We start from the raw sequence: 22,765 nt of genomic DNA, 5'->3' as shown, positions 1-22,765 counted from the left end.
GCTGAGCTCTTTGGAGAGAAATCACTACATGTAGCCCACATTTAAGTAGTGAGGAGTTATGCTTTACCTCCTTGGAGGTGGAGTAGCTACAAAATTATTTGGAATTCTTCTGCATGGATGATTTGTCAATTCTTCCCTACTTACTTGTTTATTCAATTATTTATATTAGTTTAGGCTCATAAATATTTATTTTATAGTTTGGGTTATAATTGAATACTATTTTATTTATTTTGTTGCTCAAATTATTCCAGTATCAGCCATTGGGAGTCCTTTCAGTTGGGTCCTGTGTTCTTTTGACACATCCACACCATTGTGTGTGTGTGTGTTTTTGGCTTGTTTTGTTTTTTGTTTTTATTTTTTTATAGGGGAGATTTCTTTACTTTCTGGCACTACAGTATGCTCCAGATTCATCTTGTATATTTCTTTCACCAGTCCTAGAATCAGCCACTTCTCTGAGGAGCCTCATTCTTTTGGAAAACCATATAAAAAAAAACAAAAAACAAAAAACAAGATTTGGATGCTAGGTGTGCTCATTGCTACTGTGATGTGGTTGCTTCTTGACCCTCTTCCTGGCCCTTGTGATGACAGAGTAAGGAAATACATGTGTGTATACTAACTGGTGTATACATACGTATTGTTACATATTCCTATATGTAACCATCTTTACCTATGTTAATGTAAACATGAGTTCTTATTGTTATCTCCAACTCTTATTTATTATCACATTGATCATTCTAGCCTCCTCCCCTTGAAGATATGTAAACTTCTCCAACAGTGAGAAATCTTACTCCTACCAGTCTCCATCTATTTACTTCATTGTTCATTTCAAGTATAAACATGTAGCAGTATCAGAATTGCTAACTCATAATTCTGTGGTATACACAGTTATCAGCTAGTGTACAGTGCTTATGTTGTTTCTTTTGCCTTTGATTTTACAGACTTTACCCAATTCCAAAGTTATTTAGGTCAGCATATTTCCCCTCAACCCTCTTCAGAGAGGTTATTTTATACATTCGTAATACATTTAAATTGCTTTGTTACATTCTGAATTCCATCTGGGATCCTCTGTACTAAATTATTTTTTAAATGTGCATACTTTAAGGTTCATACTTTGTTCTATAAAGTTCTATGTGTTTTGGGAAATGCCTAGCATTTTGCATCTGCCATCACAGTATCATACTGAATAGTTTTACAACTCTAAAAAAATCCCCTAAACTTCACTGATTCAAACATCCTCTCTCCCCCGGAATCCCTGCCCCTGGCAACCATTGATATGTTTATCATCTCTACAGTTTTATCCTTTCTAGAATGTCATGCAGTAGTAATCATACATTATGGAACTTTACTAGACTAGTTTTTTTCACTTAGCTATATGCATTTAATATTAATCCATACCTATTTGTGTCTTGATAGGTCACTTCTTTTGATCACTGAAAAATGTTGCATTGTATACTATATCAGTTTGTTTATCCGTTCATCTATTGAAGGACATAAATATATATCTTGTACATATTTTGTTAGATTTAAACCTAAGTATTTCACTTTGGGGGGAGCTATTGTAAATAGGACTTTTTAAAAATAAATGTCAAATTCCTATTGTTCATGCAGAAAAATAGAAACACAATTGGCTTCCATATGTTGGCCTTGTAACCAGCAACATTCACTTATGAATTCCAAGAGGTTTTTGTGGATTCTTTTGTATTTCTATAGAGATCAATTATATTCCTTTTCTTCTCTTATTGCACTAGCCAGCAATTATACTGCTAGAAATTATATTTCTTTTTCTTGTCTTATTGCACTAGGTAAGACTTCCAGTAGGATGCTGAATAGGAGTAGTGAGAAAGCACATTTTTGTCTTATTCCCAATCTTAAAGGGAAAGTGTTCAGTTTCTCACCATTAAGTATGATATCAGCCGTAGGATCTTTGTAGATGTTCTTTATCAAATTCAAGTTCACTTTATTCCTAGTTTGATGAGAATTTTGTATTATGAATTGGTGTTGAATTTTGTCAACAAAATCTAAGAGCTTTTCTGTAGCAATTGATTATATGATTTTCTTTCTCTAGCTTGTTGATGTAATATATTATATTGATTGATTTTCAGATATTCAATCAATCTTGCATACATGGAATACATCTCACTTGATCATGGACTATAATTATCTTTGTACCTTGTTCAATTTGCTACTATTTTATGAGAAATTTTTACATCTGTGTTCATTAGAGATGTCGGCTATAGTTTTCCTTTCTTGTAGTGTCTTTATCTCGTCATTATTTGGATAATGCTGGTCTACAGAATGACTTAGGAAGTGTTTCTTCTATTTCTACTTGTAAAGAGATTATGAAGCCTCGGGTTTATTTATTTTTAAAATAAATATTTGCTAGAATTTACCGGTGAAGCCATCTAGACTTGGTGATTTCTTTTTTATTTTTTTGAAGGTTGTGAATTATTGGCTTGATTTATTTAATAGATATTGTTTTATTAACATTACCTGTTTCTTCTTGTGTGGGTTTTGTAGCTTGTGTCTCATGCAGTTGGTCCATTTTATCTATGTTGTCAAATTTATGGCACGGAATTATTCATAGCTTTCCTTTATTATCCTTTTAACACCTATAGGACTACTAGTGATAACCCTTCTTTATTTCTGATGTTGCTAATTTGTTTCTTCTCTTTTTTTTTTTGATTAGCCTGACTGGATGTTTATAAATTTTATTGATTTTTCAAAAAATCGTGTTGTCACAAATGGCAGTATTTCATTTTTTTTTATGGCTGAGTAATATTCCATTGTTTATATGTACCATATCTTATTCAATCATCTATCAAAAGGCATCTTGGTTGATTTCATATCTTGGCCACCAAGAATAATGCTGCTATGACCATCGGGGTGCACATATCTTTGTGCATAAATGTTTTCAAATTTTGAGGGCAGATATCCAGAAGAGGGATTGCTGGGTCATAGGGTAATTCTATTCTTAGTTTTTGAGGAACTTCCAGACTGTTTTCCATAGTGGCTGTACCAATTTACATCCCTATCAGCAGTATATGAGGATTCCCTTTTCCCCACAACCTTTCCAATATTATTATATATCCTATTGATAGCCATTCTAGCAGGTGTGAGGTAGAATTTGATTTTCATTTGCATTTCCCTAATAGCTAGTGAAGTTTAATTTTTTAAATTTTTTTAATTGTTTGAAAATTTATTTTAAAATTATAGTTGACATACAATATTATGTTGGTTTCAGGTGCATGACATTTTGGTTAGTCATTTATATACCTACGAAGTAATCACTACAGTAAGTCTAGTACCCATCTGACACCATACATGGCTCTAACATTATTTACTATATTTTCTATGCCATACTTTATATCTCCATGGCTAATTTAATAACTGGCAATTTGTACTTCTTAATTCTCTTCACCTTTTTTGCCTATCTCCCTATCCATCTCCCATGATGCTCAACATCACCAATCATCAGGGAAATGCAAATCAAAACCACAGTGAGATATAACCTCACACCTGTCAGAATGTCTATTAAAAAAAAAAAACGAATAAAAGTTGGCGAGAATGTGGAAAAAAAGAACTGTTAGTAGAAATGTAAACTGGTGCAGTCACTATGGAAGAGAGTATGGAGAAAAATCAGCTTTTGATTTCATTGATTTTCTCTATTGTTTTCCTGTTTCAAATTTCATCGATTTCTGCTCTGATTTTCATTATTTATTTTTTTCTGCTTGTTCTAGACTTAAAGTGTTCTTCTTTCTGTAGTTTATTAAGGTAAATGTTTAAATTACTTTCTTAATTTCTAATGCATGCATTTAATGCTATTAATTTTCCTTTAAGCACCATTGCTTTTGCTGCATCCAATAAATTTTAATAAGTTTTTTTAATTTTAATTTTGTCAAAATAATTTTAAATTTGCCTTGAGACTTCTTCTATGACTTCTGTGTTATTTATAAGTGTTTTGTTAATTATTGAATATTTGGAGATTTTCCAGCTATCCTTTCTCTTATTGAATTTTAGTTCAATTCCGTTGTGGTCTGAGAATATACTTTATAAGTTTTATTTTTTTTTAAATGTTAAAGTGTGTTTTATGGTGCAGAATATGGTCTGTCTTGGGGAAGTTTCAAGTTATCCTCAGAAGCATACATATTTTGCTCCTGTTGGGTAGAATATTCTATAAATGTCAATTAGATCAATTGATGGTTCAGGGAAACTATATCCATACTGACTTTTCTGCTCACTTGATCCATCAGTTACTGAAAGGATGTGCTGAAGTTTCCAATTGTAATAATAGATTTTTGTATTTCTCCTTGAAGTTCTCTCAGTCTTTGCCTTACTTATGTTGATGCTTTGTTGTTAGGTGCATACACATTTAGAATTATGTTTTTTGGAGAATTATAATTATGTAATGTGCATCTTTATCTGTATAATTTCCCTTGTTCTGAAGTTTGCTTTGTCTAAAATTAATATAGCTACTTCATCTTCCTTTTGATTAGTGCTAACATGGTATATCTTTCTTCATGACTTTACTTTTAACCTATCCAAGTCTTTGTGTTTTAAATGCATTTCTTTTAGACTAAATATAGTTGTCTTTCTCTCTTCTCTTTTTTTACTGAGTGCTGTTTTGACCATAGCTTTACTTCTAGGCTTGGTATAATTTGGCATAGATAAATTAACTAACAAAATTCTGTAAGATAATGTTATTATTACCATTTTATAGGTGAAGAAATTAAGGCTTAGAACATTTAACTAGGTCAGAAAAAGAATATAAACCTAGGTATTTCATCTTTAACTATGAAGGCACACAGCATAATAGTACCTGTCTTTGCCATGTTTGAGACCATGGGCAAATTATTTAACCTTTTTTAAGTGTCAGTTTGCTCAGTTGTAAAATTAGAATAATGATAACAGGCTATCTTAATTAAATCTACTGAAAGTCATAAAACATCTAGAACAGTATGTTGCACTAGGTATTAAAAAAAAGAAGGGAAAAAAAATAAAGCCCTAAGATTTTCCTATTTCACCATTTGCTTTTGAATCTATCTTCATCTGAGACTAAAGAATATTAATAGAATTGAATTTCTAAGTTTATTGAATGGATTAAATGAAATATTGCCTGTGAAGCACATGTTAAAGAGATAAGCATCAGTAAATATTATCTATAGTTATAAAAATATATACTAAAGTAGATTTTTTTTATATTTCACTCCTATAAATATTCCTGAAATGACCATACTTAGACACATATTATTATGTGATGTTTGCATACTGAAATCAGGGAAGTGGGACTTCTGGGTCAAGGGTATGGACATTTAAAATTTTGATAGATATCACACAATTCCCCCCCCAAACTGTACCACTTTAAACCTTCACAGACAATGTTTGAGAATACTTGTTTTCTTCAAACTTCCACTAACATAAGATATTATCAAACCTTTTTATTTTTGTCAATATAAAAGTTGTATTTTTTAAATTTGCATTTATTTATTAGTGAGATTAAGCATATTTATATGTTCTTTATCTTATTCATGTTGTTTATCCATTTTTTTTTTAGGTCTATTTGCTTACCTATTACATGCTGGGTATGGTCTCTGGGCACCAGAAGTATAGTGGTTATCAAAACAGACAAGATTTCTGCCCTTGCCAACTGAGATAATTTACTGATTTTTATTCTTATTGATTCGTAAAGGCTCACTGTGTATTGAGGAAATTCATCCTTTGTCTATATGATGCTACAAATTTTGGGTAGAAATGGCATTTTTAAGGCAGAGGCTGACACAAAATGTCTTTTCAGAGTACAGTATAGTGTTAGTTCTCAGGAGAAGCATAAGTGGTTTTTCCAGACTAGAGGCAATGGTTACAATGAATGTTAATGATTTTCCTGACTCAGCAATAAGAACTAGATGTGAGGTTCCTTAATATACTTTCTTTTTTACAGCTTTATTGAAATATAATAGACAATTAGTTGCTTGTATTTACATTGTACAATTCAATGAATTTTTTTTCAGTTATAGTGGGAATACAATAATCTACCAGTTTCAGTTGTACAGCATAGTGATCAGAGATCCACATAACTCGCAGTAATCACCCCACTAAATCTAGTACCCCTTTTCCCCCTTACATATTTATTACATTATTAATCATCTTCGCCATGCTACACTCCACATCTCCATGTCTATTCTGTGACTATCCATTTGTACCTCTTAATCCCCTTGCCTTTTTTTCGCCATCCCCCCAACCCCCTCCCATCTAATAGTCCTCAAAATATTCTCTGTATCTATGATTTATTTCTGCTTTTGTTGTTGTTGTTGTTTGTTTTGTTCTTTAGATTCCTTGTGTATGTGAAATCATGCGATATTTGTCTTTCTCTATCCCACCCATTTCATTCAGTGCAATACCCTCTAGGTCCATCAAGGCAATATCTTTTTTCATCCCCTTCCCTTCAGTATGCGTGTGCCTTTTAATCTGAAGTGAGTCTTTTGTAGGCAGCATATATAGGAGTCTTGTTTTCTTATTAATTCAGCTGCTCTATCTTTTGGTTGGAGTGCTTAATTCTTTTCCATTTGAGATACTTGTTGATAGGAATGTAGTTATTACCATTCTTTATTCCTGTTTTTGATACATGTTTTTTCTTCTTAAAGAAGTCTCTCCAACATTTTTTGTAATATTGGCTTGGTGTTGATAAATTCCTTTAACTTATTTTTGTCTGGGAAGCTCTTAACTGTCTTTTGACTCTAAATGATAACTTTGCTGGATAAAGTATCCTTGGTTGTAGATCCTGGATTATCATCACGTCAAATATTTTGTGCCAAACCCTTCTGTCCTGCATAGTTTCTTTTGAGAAATCAGCTGCCAGTCTTATGGGTGCTCCCTTGTAGGTAACTAACTGCTTTTCTCTTGCTGCTTTTAATTTTCTTTCTTTGTAGTTAACCTTTGACATTTTAATTATGATGTGTCTTGGTGTGGACCTCTTTATGTTCCTCTTTCTTGGGACTCTTTGAGCTTCCTGGGGTTGTATTTCTATTTCCTTCACCAGGTGAGGGGAGTTTTCCATCATTATTTCTTCAAATAGCTCCTCATGTACTCATATGACACTAATATTTTTTATATTTAATTGTGTCCCATAGGCTCTTTAAATTATTATTATAGTCTTGGCTTCTTTTTTCCTGCTGTCCTGATTGAGTGTCCTTGGCTTCCCCAACCTCTATGTTGTGGTTCAATCCTCTTCTTTATCCAATCTGTTGATTCTATCTAATATACTCTTCATCTCAGATAATGTGTTTTTTATTTCTGACTTGTTCCCTTTTATAATTTCCATTTCCATTTTAATGTTTTGTATCTCTTTGTCAAAGTTCTCACTGAGTTCATCTACACTTCCCCTAAGTTCATTGAGCATCTTTATAACCAGTGTTTTGAACTCTGCATCTGTTAGATTGCTTGACTCCATTATTCTTGAATCTCTGTTTTGTTCTCTCATATGGTTTCTGTTTCTTTGTCTTCCCATTTTGGCTGTCTTTCCATGTCTGTTTTTATATACTAATCAAAATTCCTAAGTCTCTTATTAGCATGGCTTTTTGTAGTAGGTGTCCAGTGGCACAGTCCTGAGAGGGGTTAAGCTGCAGGCCAAGTTTAACCTCTGCCTATGCCCCTCTGGGGCCGCCTGTTAAGATTCGGCAAGCAATCCACAGATGCTGTGCTTATAGCTGCCTCAAGAAGCCATGCCAGAAATCAAGGCCAGCTGTCACCAGTATGAGTCTTGGCACTGCTCAGCAAGGAGCACTTGACTCATGGAGGACATACCTGGATGTGGCTTAGGTGGGTCCATGAGTTGGGGGAGGCAGACTTTCAGGAAATCCTCTGGGCGGAGTGACTTCTGTTATCCAGTTTGATAACTTCTCAGCTATCGCGGTACTGTGTCAGCACACTAGGAAGTGGGAGGGCACAACAAAGGAACAGTAGATACCACCAGCACTTCTACTTCTTTCCAGGAGAGATTCTCTCCTACGGCTGTCACTCCAGCAACTCACCTGTAAGACCCTGGTGCCCCCTGAGCAGCCGACTTGGTGCTGGTGCTCAGAATGAGCAGGTCCATCATGCAAAAGTCCAGTTGCAGACACAGCTCCCTTAAGAGGCATCTGCAGCTGCCAGCTGCTACTGCCACAGCCTCTGTCTCACTCAGCTGCTCAAGATATGGCAGCCTTAGCGTCTTTGCTCCCTCCTACCTTCTACTGTTGCAGGTTGATTAATTATTTCTCTCCCTAGCTGTAGTGCTTCTCTTTGTCTAGATCCCTGGTGAATTACCTTTTTGTTTGCTCTGTGTTTCTGTCACAGCTTTGATTTGGTAGCAAGAGGGAGTAACAAAGCCTCTATCATCTACACAATTTTTTTTTTCCTCAAGGCCATATAGAGTCTTGATTAAGAGAATGTACATTGGAACCCAAACTGGCACTGTATACTTAGCAGCTATGGGACCCAGAATAATTCACTTAACCTCTTTCAGATTACTCACCTCTGGCCTCCTTTCACACCCCTGCACCAAGCCTTTTCGCCTGACCCTTTAGAACCTCTGGCTTCATCCCCTACAGACAGCATTTTCTCCTTAACACATTCTTGATAAGAATTGCAGCTTGGTAGGGAACAGGAGAAGCAAGGTGATCCTAGAATCCTGAATAAATGCCCTGGTTTGCATTAATTAAAGGGAAAAAGAAAGATTAAACACAATGTTATAGCCTGACAATGGAATCTCAGGCCCAAATCCAAAAATCAAAATAGAATTACCTAATGTGGCCTAATGATAGAGTCATTTGGGTAGTAGATTGGAAGTCAATAGTTTTCATCTGAGTATGGAGCTTTCTTATTCAGGGGGACAATTTGTACCTTATCTTTGCCAGTGACTTAGAACCAGACATGCATGGCACCGAGATTCAATGCTAACGCAGTTACAACCATTCAAGTTAGAGGACACAGGGATGATTCCTGAGCACACTGCACTGAAAGGCTCCTGGCAGTTATCTGGAAAGTCACAATTGAACTGAGGCTCCTGGGGACAGCCGTATATACTTATGTGTCTTTTCTGTGAGATGCTTTTTCAAGGGACAACCACGTCCACTGTGAGAAATCAAGTAAGGATCCAGAAGACCAGCGCACAGAATATGTCTTAGAAAGAAAGGGGGTTAGGGAAGGCTCCCCCAAGTACACACACACACACACACACACACACACACACACACACACACACTTTCCATTCCCCACAGACACACTCTGCTCGGCACCTCTCTCTATATCTCTAAAACAGACTTCTTTAAACTGTAAATATCCTGCATGGGTGATCCTTTAGCAGTTCCTTTATTATTGGGAAGCATCTTAAAAAAAATCATCATTTTCAAGCTGACCATTGCTGCCTCAAAGGGCTAAACTGTGACTTTTGACTCTATTTCATGTGAATGGTCATTTGAGAATATTTAATATGATACTGAATCAAGCAATGTTTTTGTTTTCTCACACAATGTACTAAATAAGTACTCTTAGCACAGAATTACATTAAGAAGTCTGTTCATTAAAAATACTAAATAATAGAACAAAAATAAGAATGATGACCCCCAACTGTTCTCTACAAATGTGTGCTTCTCAGGTTTACAACATATTTTTCTGATTCTAAACTTAATAACAGTTATCATTTCTTTCGTTTGTATTATGTGTATAATTTATGTATTTTGCTTATGCTGTGTTTGTATATGTTATATATTATATATATGCATACACACTATGTATATGCATATTACATATGGGTTATATATGTAATAATTATTCTTTGCAAACAACCATTTATATATCATATGTCATCATATCATGTAATTATATATGTATTATACATAATAATAATTATTCATAAAACACAAGACAGGCATTATTATACTCATTTTATAAATGAAAAAAATTGAGTTTCATTAAGGATTGATAGCTTGCTGAATGTCATACAGCTAATATATAACCCAGCTTTAATTGAAATGCAGATATTTCTTCCTTTTCACAATATTAATATGAATAACAATAACTAATAATTCTACTATGTACCAGGCACAGTTCAAAGTGCAGCTTATATATATTAACTTATTTAACCTCCATAAGGTGTGTATGATCAATATCCTATTTTATAGATGAGAAAACAGATACACTGAGTAGTTAATCAAATTGCTCAAAGTCACATAGTTAATAAGTATAGAACTGGCATTTTGACCCAGGATGTCAGACTCCAAACCCCAGTGCTCTTTCTGCTATATCCAATTCCTTCTCTAGTATGTGCTAATTGTAAGTATAGTCTTTTTGCCAAAAAAGTTATAGAAAAGCAGAATACAACATCTACAATCCGGACATCTAGAACCATCCACATATGCCATTTTATTGTATTCTCCCTGCAGTCTTTGTTAATGCACATTTTTATATTGGTGAAATCTGTTTTTAATGACTGCAGAAAAATTCAATTTTATTAACACTCCAGAATTTAGTTCTCCATCTCTCTCATGATACTCATTTCGTTTTCTCTCTATTTGTATATGAGTTCATTCTTTAGAAATATTTCCTGAGGTAGAATTAATGATGAAAGAAAATCACATTTAACCTTTTCAAACATTGCCAAATTGCTTTCTTAGAAGATTATTCATATTTACCCACCTATCAGCAATATATGTGATTGCCCATTTCAGCATACCCCTTTCAAAAAAAAATTCTAGTTACATTGGAAAGCATAACATGGTATGCTGTTAATGTTTAATAAGTTTACATGTTTTTCACATGTTTAATAATTATAATCTCTGTCTAGTGGATTTTTTCTTTGGCAACTTTCTTGAATAAACATTACCCCCTGAAGACTGAGGTTGTTGAGAGATATGGAATCTCCTTGGCATGCATATGGTCCTATTGACATTGTATGTTTCCAGCTTCCTTGCTGACCTTAAGTGCCCTTGGCTGAAGACCACACCTCTTTCTGATCCACATATCAGTTATTTTTTTTTACCACTTTCCCAGATTGGTCTTGTCATACTGTGTCCACTTAATTCTGGAGGAAGGAAAGGACAAGCCCTCTCAGAGTCACAGAAGCCAATTACCTTCTTTTCTCTCCATCATTGCAGACAAATTTTTGTGTATTTTTTTTTATAGGACTTGTTAAAGGAAAAAAAAAAGCATTTCTTTGGCTGTGAAAATGATAGCCAAGTACTAAACTCCTCTGGCATTTTCTTAGTGGAGTATTCAATGGGTACCACAGCATTCTCCAGAGAAGGGGCAGCATGGAACAATTAAAGCCATAATTTTGGAATCAAATAGACCTTGATTTGAGACCTAACTCAACCACTCATAGCTGAAGGAATGTGGAGAGCTAATGTCCAGAAGAATTAAAGGGCTGGCACATGACATGTGCTCAATAAATGATAGTCATGATTATTATTAGTAGTAGCAGTGTAGACTAATAGTGGGGGTCTATAAGCAGAAATAGCCAAGAGAAGAAGGATGTTGAGAGGAAGCAGGTCAAGGACACTACCTTAGGAGACTTAATGTCTCAACTCTACAATACCTCAAAATACTAAAGCTTGAATTCTTAGCTTCCATCTGTCTACAACTGGTACAACTGACAGAAACTTCAAATATTCTTTTGGCTCCTTGGGCCACTCATAAAATGGGCTCTAGCCAATCTTTTCAATCAGAAAGCACAGTGGGAAGATGCCACACTTGAAGTTATTCCCATGCACAAAGACATTGCTGAAAGACCAGAACACTGGAAACATTGAATCATACTTTCTTATAAAATTTTCATGAGAATTTCCTTTTCTAAATTTGTCTCTCAACTCCTCAATGATTTATAAAGATGATTTAGTGCTTTGATGAGAAGATAAATGTCTGTAGTTTTATAAATGTCAAAAATATTGCTTAAAAATGAAAATTTCGGGCTGTCAACTTCATGGTCTTCAATGGGTTATAGAACCTATTTAGTTGATTCTTGCCATCCTGTTATCTCTGGCAATCATCTACCCAACTTTCCACACACACAAAAAAACTTAGCTGAGCCTTTCTTTGCATGCACTCTCATTAATTCAGTGACCATCTTGACAGTCATCCCTGATCAGTTTAGTCATACAAATTATCAACACAATGATAAAGCTTAACTTGCACCAACTCTATCTCTCAAATCTGCCACCTCTACCCCATCCTCACTGCCCTTGTAATTTTGTGTAGATTAGCGTGCTAATTTTTCTTACTCTTCCTCAAATTATCATCCTACCAAAGCTATTTTTTTCTACAATGCAAACAGTAACATAGCATTTTTTCACTCAACACCATTTTAAAGACTCCCAAATATCTATGACAGTGAGATGCAACAGACAATGATGATGAAAATATTCTGTATCTGACTGTTCAATATGGTGGCTATTAGCCACATGTAGCTATTGACCACATCAACAATGGCTGATGAGACTGAAAAGCCGAATTCATTTTTAAATTTTTAATTAATTGAAATTGAAATTGAAATAGTCATAAATGGCTAAGGTCATCCACATTAGATACTATGGATCTATGGAATAAAGTCTGAGTTGCTTTAAGGGCCTCTACCATTTGTTCCTGGCTACCTCTCCAGTCTCAGCCATCACTGTTCCCTGCCTTACATTTTTAGCAATATCAAACTCTTTGTAGTTCTCCAAAGATGCTTTCCAGACAATGCTACTATGTCTGTGCACAAGCTATTTCCTTGGCCTTGAATGTCTGCCTTTCCCAACTTGAGCAACTCCCATACCCTTTAGGAGCTTTCAAGACAAAATTGATACATTTCTCCAAAACTTCTTTCTTTCTAATCCTGGAAATCAATAACTTCTTTAGTTATGTTATTTTTACTTCCCATATGTGGCTTTATTTTTGCACTAATAACACAATTATAATTACTTACGGAACTGTCAGTTTCTTAAAGACAAATTTATGACTTGTTTGTTTCTCTGGCAACTGATACCTTACCTGGGATAGAATGTCACTTGATTAATGTTTGTTTAGATGCCATTGAATTATTCGACATTATATAGATAAAGATTTTCATTATTTAACTGATTTTTTTTTCTAGTTTAGTGAATATCCTTGGGACTCAGTTTTAAGTAAAACACTAAGAGATCTCATTTTCTTAGCAATAGAAAAAGAGCTGGATATAGAGTGGGATTATTGAATAAAAAGTCAGCTGCAAATGCCTAATATCCAGTTTCACCTGTTCATTCAGTCTAGGAGTCTGAAAATCAAAAACCATTAAAAATACAAAGCCTCTTTTCAAAAAAGACCTTATTCAGTTGTAAGATTGTTTCTCCTACAATCATTTGCCAAATTTTAGCTGCATTTAAAATATATGTAGTGCCATATTTTCAGAAAACATATATAAATTAGATTTGTCCTTTGCACAGTTTAAAATATTATAGCTATTTCTCTGTTTAAAGGAAAGCAACTTTTAGTGAGTTCATTCCTTTAACAGATGTTCAATTAATATACTCCATGTGGATCTCTATGAATTCTGACCTGAAAACACCATGAATTACTCTCTCATTTTATCCTCGCTGTTCTTAAATCTAACACACAATATCCATCAGCTCGGTTTTGGTGCACACACCTAGGCTTTATTTGCAGGGACTAAAATAATATTGGGTGCTGTAATTCAAATGGTCCAGGGGTCTCTGAAATGCAGAAACTCAAAAGTCAGAAATAAGAACAAAGCCTCATATCTGTACAGCATGTCACAGTCTATAAAGCAGATTTAACTCTATTATCTCATTTGATTGTCTCAAGAATTTTTTGAAATAAGCAGGGCAAAAACTGTTATTCTGCATTCATAAGAAAAAAAAGGAAGAAACAGACTCCTATCGCTGATCTGACATGCCCAAGTTCTTACAGCTAGCACAACAGGGCCAGAACTCTTATTCAATCTGACCACAAGTCCAGAGCTATTTTCCCTACTCACTGTGCTGCCCAGATTATGAGTTGGCCATACTTCCCTGGGACTAGGAGCTTTCAGCCAACAGTAGAAGTCTTCCCAAAATTGCAGCCTCAAAGTGAAAGTGTGTTCTCACTATGTCATCCCGTTATTTTCTTTCTAGAATGTTGCTTCTAGTAAATGAGGGGGAAAATTGCCAGTGACAGCTTGATAACTACCCCCAGCCATGGCTGACAGAGGTTACCTTCAGCCACAAGTTGGGAAGTGGTCTCCATGGAAACCCAGAAGCAAAGCTATTTCTCAAATATATCTCAACAGTAAGAGCTCAATTATAAACTTTGTCAAGAGTTTGGATGTACTGAAGGTTGAATGAGGCTAGAGTCACATTTCTGCATACAAGGAAAGGGCTCTAAATAATAAAAAAATATATTTGTAAAATTATCTTTTGGTTATTTATATATACCATATTGTACATTCTTTGAATCTCATTCAAAGCAGTTATACCTCTTCTTCATTGTCTCCTGAATTCAGGATTTTTGGTAGTACCTTATAGATGAGAGTATGTTATGATGAGTATTCTAATGAAACCTTCTTTTGAGAAAATCAAATTCAAATGAGATCTACTTCATAATAAATATGGCACTTTGTCAAATATAATTCATTATGACATTTTCTGGTATTTTGCATTAATGGATCCATCAGTGGGTCTACTAAACACCTGATGAAGTAATGTGCTTTTTTTGATAGGTGCTCTTCATAAGTAATAGAATAAGCAATAGGTGCTCTCTATATTCTGCCAAGTAACTTAAATGAAAAGGGAAGCATCTGGTCATTCATTTATGCAGTCTGTTTCCAAATGCCAATAGCTTGCCCTACAAACAGACTTCTCACTACAACTCTCTGTATCTTACACTCCTTGTGAAGGGCCTGCTCTTGACTGTCCTCCAACTCTAAAATTCCACAAATTAGTATTTGCTCCACACAATTATCTGCTACAATAAGTAGCAGATAATTGGATAAACGTTCCCACTTGAATTCAGATACTTTGGCACAATGTGAATACAGAATAAGACAGAGATAAGCAAGGATAAAAAACAAAATACAATCAACTCTCAGTCATTAGTGGAAGATTATCTACAACTTGTGTTTAGTACCAAGCAGGTAACCTCTCTCCTTTCTACTTCTGGATTGCTCACGTAAACTATGAGTTGTGAATCTGAACAGTCGATATAATTTTAGACAATCAGTTGTTAGTGTATTAGTTATTTATTGTTCTGTAACAAACTACCCTTAAGTTCAATGGCCTAAAACAACAATTTATATTTTTCATAATTTGGTGGGTCAACTGAACATTTCATCTGCTCCATGCACTGTTGTCTGAAGTCACATACAGTTGCATCCAGTTGGGAGCTTGACTGGGACTACAATGTCCCTGATGACTTCACTCACATGTATGGGAATTCTTGTAGGGTAGCTGGAGTGGCTGGTGCTTGGCATGTCCCTTCTCTAAATAAAGGTAGCCAGGATCTTACAAGGTAATTTAGGTGAATGAAAACAGAAACCACTAAAACTCTTAAGGGTTAGGCCCAGAACTGGCACAGTGTTACTTCCACTCTATTCTGTTGGTCAAAGCAAAGTCCAGCCAAGATTCAAGAGGAGAAGAGACAGAGTCCACCTCTTGACAGGGAACATTATATATACATACAGAGACGGAGCATGAAAGGCATTATCTATGGCCATATTTGGAAGTAAGCTACCACAGTCTGTCCTACAACCACAACAAGTTATGCAAATTTCATCCACTCACCCCAGAACTTCAGTGTCATCCAAACATTCTCAGGCTCAGGCCCAAAAACCAGAATTTAAACTAGATTTGGATGTGGATACTGTGAAGCTACTCAGGTGTGATTTCTCTTGATCTGGAGACTGGAAACCAAAACAATAACAGCAATAACAACAACAACAAAACAAGCCAAATTAACACAAATACACCTAACATGGTCAGATAACAGAATAGCCACAATAGACACACCTGTTCAAAACAGTGTCATAATGTGTCAAAAAGCACATGTCATCTGTTCTTCCAACTATGGGAAATGTTCCTTGATTAGGGCCCAGTTCTGCACTCTGAGAGTGGTTCCCTAATCCACAATTCTCCTGACCTAAGCTCTGTCCTCAAGAGTTATTTTTTTTTTTGTAAAAGAAAGGGCTCATGCTTATGGCTCAATAGCTATCTCACTCTGCTTCCTGCCAATATATGTGATGTTGAGCACCCAGAGTTTTTTTTGTTATTTTGCACTTTTTATTTTAGTCCAAGCTGGGCGTGTTTTGCTAGTACAATTATTTTAAAACTGTAAGTTTTCTTTGACTCTTATTGTGGCCCCAAAGCCATATCCACGATTCTTTCTGAGACATGCTTCTCTTTACTTTGGGCTTGTTGGACTGATATGAAACAGCAAGATTCATAGACATCCTATTGTTATCTCAATTTCTCAGAGGTTTTAAAAAGAGCTCTTGCACTCTTGATTCAGGGGGAAGGGAACATGCTCACTCTCTTTTTGGGAGGAGTGCTATGATGCACATCGATGGGGGCACTATGGGTGTCTATCATCTAGAACGATATATCGCATAGCTAAAAGGAACTGATTCTACTCATTTTGGTTCATAATCAGCTGATTTCTAGATACTAAGAAACTAAGACTCAAAGAGAAAAAAGGTTTTGACCGCAATCATAAAGCAAGTTGTCAGCAAAGCAAAAAAAAAAATTGCATCGCTTATGTTGAGGTTCAAAGTACTTTCTACTACATTTTCCCCCAAGTTTAGTTGGAAAGAAAAACTGCTTTAAAACACATTATTAGAAATATCAAAGATAAATTACTTTTGAAGTACCTTTTAAATTATTATTCATACTATTGTTATCTTCCATTAGTATGCACAATAGAATGGACTGTACTAGAAAAATATAAAATCAGAGAACAGCAATCAGCACAAAGTGGAAAACCAAGCTCTGATTTCTGTATTTCTAGAACTTCTAAAGGAAAAGAAAATGCCATTTGTTTGGGGCCTTTAAGGGTCTTTTACTTTCCATTTTCTTTTCATCCATTCAAGGAACAAATGTTTTTAAAACACTTTCTATATATCAGACTATGTTCTTTACATCGGAGAAATGGCCTTTGAGGGGCTTACTAGGTAGAAGTGTGGGCAGTTGATAAATGGAAATATAAACATGTAGCGAACACAGACAAAGCAGCTCTTCTTGGGGAAGCTGAACAACAGCTTTCCAAAAGAAGGAGCAGAAACTCACCAGGGGTTGGTAATTGTGGGGAGACTAGAAAGATCAGTGAATGTCCGCAGTTGGATATCGTTAGACTCTAGCATGAATGATGGGCAGTGGTGGAAAGGGAGGCTCTGGGGAGGTCAGAGACATCATGCAGCACTTTGAGTTGGATAAAAAAGCTGTAGAGTCAGTAGCTTCATAAGCAGGATGGGAAGGAAAGAATAGCAGCAGTGTTCTGTGCCAACCTCAAATCAGAGGCTATTCGCCCAGATTAGAATTTAGAGTTTCTAATTTATTGGTCAAGATAATGCTTACTCAACCAAGTTTCCTGTTGCCTTTCTGTTATTGTTGTTGTTGTTATTGTGGTTGTTCTTTCCTATGATAACAAAACCTGGTGATGAGAGCCACGGTTACTTGAGGGAGGCAGCACAGAGAAAAGATACATGGTCATAAAACCAGGTCGTGTTAGCAAAGACACATGGCTGTATAGGAAGTGAGCATCCTGAATGCACCTACGTTTTATTTTTGGGTCATGCCTTGTACTCTAAAAAGCATTTTAAATTTGCTTTTAAATCTTGTACCCGTCCTGCAGATTATTGCCAAGAGGCAGTTGGAATAGAAGTTGCAGAACATGCTTTAGGCAAAGTGAGTATACATTATTTGAAAACATCATTTTTAGAAACTATAGCATTTTACCAAAATGAACCTTAGAGACTCTTTAAAGTCTGCTGCAAGTTAAAAAAAACAAAACAAAACAAAACACCCTAATCCTCCTGTGCCCACATGAACCTGGGCATAGTGACAGGTCAGATTTGTGTTAAACCTCCAAAGGCAGGCTACCTGTTGAACTTCAACTATGGCTCAAACACAAGGCTGAGGGCCAGATCAGTCATATTCTCAAAGAGGCAATCAACCTGCTTAGCAAAGAAAACAGAGGCAGTGAGAAGGCTTGATGCCATGAAATAAATCAGAATGAACATCCCATTTTTATCTTTGTGGCAGTCAGCCCATTCCTTTCTTTGAATGCTATTTTCATATGTTAGCAGCAGTTTGAGTTGAATAGGACAAGAGGAAAAATGGTTTAATGGAAGGAGAGGGGAAGAGAGGGAGAAAAACAGTCACTGACTATTAATTCAGACTTAGTAAAAAACTCAGTTGTGTCTATTGTAACCAAATAGAACTGAACATTGTTCCAGGGGCTTGGCATTGAAATGAATAAGGCAGTGCCCTCCTCCATGCCGGCGCTCTCTGGCTCACTCTTTAACTTTGATTCCATGGTCTGCAAGCTTTTATTGACGGCAATGATATTTACCTGGTTCTTCCCTAGTGTTCTGTCCAGCTGGGGCTCTGGAACCCTGAACTGGGGCTTAGAACTCTCCCTTGTAGAGAGGGGAGAGGCTCTTCCAAGCTCAATGTTTCTCCTATGCACACATCCCTCTCATCTCACAAGCTGGTGCAGCACTGAGGAAAGCATGATGCCGTATGATGGGCTGGGAGCCAAGCACTGAGATCGTGTTAGAAAATGGCCAGTTTCAATGGCAGGTTTTATCCATTAAAACCTATTACTAGTTCCCTCCCAGAGCCCAGCTGGTTCCATTATAGAAAATTGGAGTGAAATGATGTCAGGTTTGTGCCATAAAAATGAATAGGAATCTTGCTTTTCATTATTTTAAATTGCAGATTGTTGCACTGATATGTATTTATTTTTGTCATTTCTCTCTGGCCCTGGTTGAGGGCCTGACCCTTGAATAATGAATAAACAGAAAGACACATGTTGGCACTTGAGCCTTGCCTGTGTCACCTGGTTTTTCCTTCCATTTGTGACAAATTCAAAAAATGCAGCACTCTTAAATGGGTTTATAATCTGCACTCTTTTAAGCTGTCACTCAATCTCTGTCTCAGAAAATAGGCTATTGAAACTAAGGAGGAAATATTTCATAGAGACCTCAACATTGCAAACTTGTTTCCAGGCTTAGAGGCAGCCCTTTGTAGTTTTAGAATTAAAATAAGAACTTGAAGTAATTGTTGCTTATCGAGATAAAGGAGGTTCATTTGGAAATGCCAAGTACACTTTAGCAGCCTTAAAAATGATGACTTCTTTTGTTTGGGAATAATTGAGTTTTCTGGATGTTTTTTTCAGACTCTGGATTTTTATAGGATGAATCTTAAGAATGAGAAAGAAGGGCAAAGCAACAGTGAATATAATAATAATGACTGTGGTTTCATTTTAAAGTATTTTATTGTTAAAAAGGTTTTATATCTTGTTGCTTTAGCATTGAAGTGGCTACTGAGATATAATGACCAAAATTATAAATCTTAGAATTACTAGAGATCTGAGAAGCAGATGAAGTATTATAGAGATAAGAGAATTTATAGCCCAGGCACCTTTGATTTTCAGGAAAATATACAACTCACAATGGCCATTAAGAGCCTTAGAATCATAGAGATAATATAGATGCAAAAACCAACAAGAAAATAATTGCATAAATTAAAAAAATGTTTTAAAACTTTTGCCTTCAGAGATGCAGAAAATATCTTGGCTTATTAATTAAATTGTGACAAGTAGATTTCAGAGAAGTTGGCAGCATGAGGGGCAACCATAGAAACATTCTCAACTAAGTTTCATTCTTCCAGTGACTGGAACAATGGCCACTCTTATTGACAATGGCCACAATAAACACAGAATCTGGCCCATCTCTGAAATGTTACCATATATACATTCAGCCCTGTGGTCAGCCATTATGATTTTCTCAATTCCAAATTTGAATATGAGAAATAGAGAATAGAGAGACATCAGAAATACCCCAAATCAAAGTCCGTCTTACCCTGAGATCTCCACCAGCAAGGTGTTGATAAATTCAATCTTAGTTATTGTTTAAACTCCTTGCCCCTAAATTCTTCACTGTGTGGAGAAACTTGAGGTTTCACAAGGCCTAGAACATTTGGAAAGGTTTTCAGAATGTAGGTCTATGCTGGAAATCTATGATATGGTCATTTTCTAAGCACAAAGAATTCTTTTCATGAGTCATGTCTACTACCATCTGTTAGACTTAGATCAGAATATTAGGTGAAACTAGAATCTCACATGCCTGGGCCTCATAACCTAGATGTAATGCTGGGTCATTCACCTCTGAGGTCCTTCAAGTTGCCACCACTAGTAGAGTAGTAGCTCTCTTCCAGTACTGAAGAAGTTTCTCCTGCTTCAGTTTGGTCAATCATGTGTATTATTTTCCAAGCTCTTTCCTCCAGTCTTTCTTTCTGTTCTGAGAAGGTCTTTGGCCATTAGCCTTTAGAAACACAACATTGACTACCCCTACATTTTTATTGGAAGGAAAAGCTGAAACCTGATGCCTTTAGTGACTCATTAAAATTTTTTTTAAAACTAGATTCATGTTCTGACTCTATCACTTAAAAAAAAAAAGCTAATTATGTTCTCTGTGCCTTGTTTTTTCTCTGCAAAAGTGGCATAATAATGGTGCCGATATCACAAGAATACTGTGAAGATTAAGTGAAAAAAAAGCCCATATATATTTCTTAGCCCAGTACACATAGGAAACATTCATAAAATATTACCCATCAAGATGAAATGGTGACTTACCTATTTATTAAGTCTTGATAGGAGTAGTTCTTTTGGACTAACAATATTTCCAAAACCAGTTGATGATTTTCACCAGTAGATGCCAATACCAAGAGGCAGACTCTTGAGAAAGAAATAAGGACTAGCCCCTCTGTGCCTTGTTCTCTAGCCAGAATCCAGAAAGGACAAGTAAGAGAGAATCAGTCCATGGTCCATCTTGTAGCTCTAGATATGAATATTTCTCTTCCTGTTTAACTGCACATATGCTCATAGGTTCAGCAACCTATACCTACACACAAACTGCCTGCCCCAGCCTCAGCTCAAATGAAATTCTCAACACAGCTCAAGAAGAACTGTTTTCAAACAGAGAATATAGATATTTTAGGGGAGATAAATTTGGAGAAATAGCTGGCCAGAACTCAGTAGTGGGTCTTGGCAGAGTGATTCTTAATGGGTGTGTTAGACAGTTACAGATATCAGATATTAGGTTCTAATCTTAACACTGTAAATTTTGCCTGGTTTGAAAAAATTTTTACATATGTGATTAGGTTAAGGATTCTGAGGTAGAAAGGTTATCCTGGATTATCCTATGGGCCCTAAGTGCCATCACAAGCACCCTTATAAGGGAAAGACAGTGGGAGATTCAATACATACACAGAGGTAAAGGTCATGTGAAGATGGAGTATAGAGATTTAACGATGATAGTCTTGAAGACTGGAATAATGTGACCACAAGCCAAGGAATGTTAGCAGCCACCCAAAGATAGAGAGGGCAAGGAATGGATGATCCCAAGCCTCAGAAGGAAGGGTGGCCCTGTTGACCATAATTTTGGCTCAGTGATACTAATTTGAATTTTTGGCCTCCAGAATTATGAAAGAATCAATTTCAGTTGTTTTAAGCCACCAAGTTTATACTTCAGTACAGTAGCCACAAGAAACTAATATAGTAAGAAAAATAAAAGTTGATGGTAAGAAGACAGGAAAATGTGATGACAATAGAAGAAAGATAACAATGATTCATCACATGTAAAATTAATGCTTCATCTCCTTATGAAATGAAACAGAGTTCTGAGCGTGGGATCTATGGAGTTTTTAGAGTTTGCAGGCATGTTACTGAAAATGCTGTTAATCAGGTATAGCCATAGTCATGGAGTAAATCACTCCATAAGCACAAGAAAGTCTGGCATCACAGTTTATAAGCCAAAATGAAAAGATGAACATTGTAATATTATCTCAAGTATGGAATCAATGAGCAAGTCCAAGAGCATAATAGCATAGAGAGAATAGGTTCAATGAGCAAGTCCAAGGGCATAATAGCATAGAGAGAATAGGTTCTTCCAGTTCCCTGTGAAGCTACTGAAATAATGCTAAAATTTGTGTTTTCCTAATGAGACAATAGAATTCTGTGCCAGTACCATTTGCTGGATCTGTTTATGGTATATGACTACCACCTGCTTTATTGTAATAGGAAAACCCAGACTAAACAAAGTTGAATATTCATAAAGTTTTTCAATTAGGTTTTTTTTTGAGTCAACAATGAATACAAAGTGGCAGAGGATGCACAAAAGAACTAGGATTATTATTATGAAAATGTGCATGCACACAAAAGAATACCATAATTGTCACATTTTTGCCCCAAAATAAAAATTTTACCTTCAAATCTAATATGGAAGAGAAAAATCTAGAACTTAAAACAGATTCAGAAATTAGGAATCAAGAGGACAAAAAGAAGTTCAAATAAATAAGACGAATCCCTTGTGATTATTTCAAATTTAAAGAATAAAAGCATAATCCTATGAGTTTCAAAAAGAGCAACTTTTATTTTCAGAAGAGATAAAATTAAGTTAGTTTTAGATTTTCTTTCTGCCATAGTCAGTATCTAAATGTCTAGTTGTTGAGCTTATGTCAAAACCCAGAAAGGCATTCTCAGATCTGCAGAGACTCAGATGTATATTTCCCAA

Source organism: Pteropus alecto, unplaced genomic scaffold (assembly GCF_000325575.1).
Source record: "Pteropus alecto unplaced genomic scaffold, ASM32557v1 scaffold68, whole genome shotgun sequence".
NCBI lineage: Eukaryota > Metazoa > Chordata > Mammalia > Chiroptera > Pteropodidae > Pteropus > Pteropus alecto.
Note: the sequence above shows the minus strand (reverse complement) of the source record.